Source organism: Glandiceps talaboti, chromosome 3 (assembly GCF_964340395.1).
Source record: "Glandiceps talaboti chromosome 3, keGlaTala1.1, whole genome shotgun sequence".
In the NCBI taxonomy this organism is placed as follows: Eukaryota; Metazoa; Hemichordata; class Enteropneusta; family Spengelidae; genus Glandiceps; species Glandiceps talaboti.
In genome coordinates, this window is record NC_135551.1 from 15,961,925 (window position 1) to 15,966,002 (window position 4,078).

Genomic DNA, 4,078 nt, shown 5'->3' on the forward strand with positions numbered 1-4,078 from the left:
GTCAAGATTTTTGTTTTATTGTATGTTTACAAAAAAAAATGATACCACTGTTACTAAAAATAACCAATCGTGACCGATCATAGCAGACGATTAATTAGCATATTAAGTATGGAGCGAAACAAAAAGTGAAATAAACAATAATAACAACGGAAAAAGGGAGAATAATGGAATGTGTTAGTTTCGATTGCTATGCTAACTTTTACATGTCTTAGTATGCTACGATTCCGAATAAATCCCTCGTAGACGATTTGGAACTATTTCGAATTTTGAAAGTGACTGATTGAAGAAAATAAGAAAAAAGGGGTCTGATTAAAAGCGACTTTTGTTGAACGAAATACGTGGAGAACTTAGAATTGTGTGATCGCAAGACAGGTCCGAGATATAAATTGCAATGTAGAACTTGAGGACTGTTCAATATGTTTGTGGTCTATACATATGTTAGAACTACTAACAGTAACTCGGAAATCTTACGTTACATTCGTTGCAATATTTTGGAGAGTGTCCGACGTGGAAGCAATTGATTAGCTGCTAGATACGATTATGTCTTTAGCGACATATTTCTATAAATGAAATAAATGGTGTATAATTCGTTGTACAAAGCGACGTCGAGTACAAATTGATGGTAACAATTTGAGAAATATGCTGGCACACATACTTTCGATGGATGCCAAGGTCCCGCCGACACTACTCACATTAGTATGGTCAAATACACAAACTCAAATGTTATGATTTTGTATTTCAATTTTAATCTCTTTTAAAGCAAGATTTTAATATCATTAGCAATACAAGGCTTCCCTTTATCACCTTGGTCTAAAATAGAGTCGAAACGTGACAACAAATTGCTGCAGACGACGACTTTGTACTCGTTTGGGACAGAAACTTGTATGTCCCCAATTTACATATATAGACAGGACAAGAGTAGAAGCCAACTCCAGAACTGTCTTCCACTCTTCGGAACAAAAGTTTGCAAAATAGACTACATTAACTGATCAGAAAATATTTACATGTATTCGAGACATTTTACAAGTGTCAAGTATATGGATTAATAACTGTACTAAGAATTAAATGGGGAACCAAATAAGCAAGGGTGGGGGGGGGGGTGTCCATCGACACCCATATGAGAAAATCAACGTTTTCTAGTTACACGAGGATATATACAATTTATTGAACCAATGTTTAGGTTTACTAGCACAATTTTGAAGCAAACGAGTTTTTAAAATGTAATAAAATATGATACTAAATGCACAATTACGCATGTCATATTGAGTGAATTTGAATTCGACTCCGGTATATCTCGGGAAGTTTTCGTTTACTGTATATGTTGTAGTGAACAGCGTGATAAAATTTCAAAATGGCGCCGCTGTGTACCAAGGACTTGATTCGAACATGATCGTATATCAATTACAGTAATTGTTTATATAATTTTATAAATGGAGCCATGTCGCTTTATATAATATTATCAGCACGCGCCATATAAATTGAGAGATATCAAGTTTAAATAACACAGGTGAACACCATGGAAATCAGTTATATTTTTTCTGAGTTTGTCGTTTTTTTTTATAGAAATATAAAAACCTTAAAGTATGCGAAGAAATGATTGCTTATGATTAACCGAAGACTCAAAAATATGAACGGGGATTAAAATCCCTCACTATCTCCCCACCCCACGTATGTCTGTTTTGCGATATTGAACACTGGTGGGGAAAGCCAGGAAATGAACAGTATATTGTCAATTTCATGTATAATTCAAGTAATGAGACACGAAACATACAAACGATTTCACAAATCTTGAATACACACGACGTACTTAAATGATTTTCTTTCATTTTCCCTGAAGAGCAATACTCGATCGTTGTAGACAAACAAGAATGACTCACGGTGAAACAGGTATGCTAGAATTCAGGAGAGCGATGAATCAGTGTTTTGGCGTTATCCGAGAAACTAGTACCGAAAATTTGATGCAGTGAGATTGTGAGAAGCCCGGGGGTTATAATAATTGAGATTCGGAGACCCGAACCTAAGGAGCACACACACACACACACACACATCTCAGCCAATAGTCCGACAAAATTTTGATTCGTAATCGGAATAAAATGTGATATTAGAACTTGATGTCATCGTAACTGTATTAATAATAGATAACTTCCAACGCAGATGGAACTTCAAGTTTAATATATTAACCACACTTTGGATATCAAAAACGGGGGAAGTAAGACGTTGTGTTGGAGAATTGAAACACAAGAAAAGGAGGGGTCGATAATGCCACACTTAGCGGACTTCATATAAAAAAAACTACAAATAATTGCTCCACTTTGTATCATTGTTCACACACATTGTACGTTAAAATCACGCTAATCATGTTTTGTACGTGACAAGTCAGAAAAACATCGAATAAACTATATGTATGGTACTTTTTCCGCAGTAGTACACTATTAAAACACATCGCACAATTTTGTAGATATTCTCATAAACTACAATCTGACTCCATCTCTGAATAAACGTTGTATTACTCCATCACTATTAATCACACCTAAAAATCATAAAATTACTGATCATCGATCCATTTTGTCTTTTATAAATAATTTTATTAAGATTATAAATAATGTAACAATCAGAAGAAAAAAATATGATTTGATCGTCTGGTGGCGATTAAAACTAATGTCCCTACTATATGCAGGTCCACGTTTTAACTGTTCCGTTGGACATAGCGGGGACGTATGTCTGTGTTGTATAATAGTGGCACTCGGGTTTTAGGAGATATCGATGATGTACGAGGTTGTCACCTTTTAAAAAAGGGATTATTATGTGGTTTTTACAGACAATAATCTAGATCCAGGTAAATGGCTACAAACCGTTATTTTTAATAGTGTTTTCAACAGAAGCAACGTATATATACTTTGGTATTTGAGAACCACGTGCTTTTTTTTGTTTTTTCACAGAAAGAGAGTAACACATAGCACTGTTATTTTATCTTCAAAAATAACCCCATAATGTTTGGTCATTTCTGGCCAGTTTGACCATTTTTCATTTTATTTAATATAGGGTGTCATAGCAACTTGATCGTATAGAATTAAAGAGATTGGGTTTTACAATTGATATATGGTTATCAAACAATAGAATTTCACAGTCAGTGTTCCACGGTGGAAGACTGATTGGCTTGCTTCAAAATGACAACAATCCTGACCGATTTAAATTTCAAAAACCCGAAGCTACTGTACCGTTAACAGATTGTATGAATTTAAATCGAATTAATAAGTTTAATTTAAAGACCTAGAATTCAATCCCACGTTTCTAAATCTCTAACTAGATTCATATGATGATTCTGTTGTTCTAGGCTAACTGTATTCTATAGCTAGCTCTGCCGGACAATTGTTTTCCCCGCTTTAATTCTAATCATTATTTGAACCGGAGCTTTAAAGGCCAGTGTTTCAATCCCAGGTTCTCGTATTAGTGCTGTGTTATCATTAGAACCATAGGGATTACATAGGGATGTACTCATGTTCTGGATCAGATTTTGTGACTTTTGTGATTTTGGTTTCCCCACCCAAAACTCTTAATCCTAATCCGTGTAGCGCCATTAAACAGAAAACTGTAAACGGAAACCAGAACAGATAGAACAATTGAAATCAACGAAACAGCGTAAACACACTCAAAAAATGACTGTAATATCGACAGTATGCTATTATCGACCAAATGATTCAAATAATTTTTAAAAAAACAGAAATTATTCATATGCGATGAAAGAATTCGACGATCACACCCTTGGCAGATGTTCAGAGACACCAGAAGACATTGCACGTGGACATCGAACTTGTAGTTCAATATTTACTCCAAGTTGATTCACCTTCAAGCCAATCAATCGGGTGAACACATGTCCATTTCAAGGATATGTGTAGATTCGATGTGTCTATTGAAGGTTGAAATAGATTACCCCCATCTTATGCATATCACGGACAGTATTAGTAGCTATATGTGTTATATTTATATAAAGACGCGAAACCCCGGATCACGATTTTAACATTGAAGTCAGACTTTGAGATTGTGTCTGTTCTCTTTGTCTTTATCTTTACTTATGAAA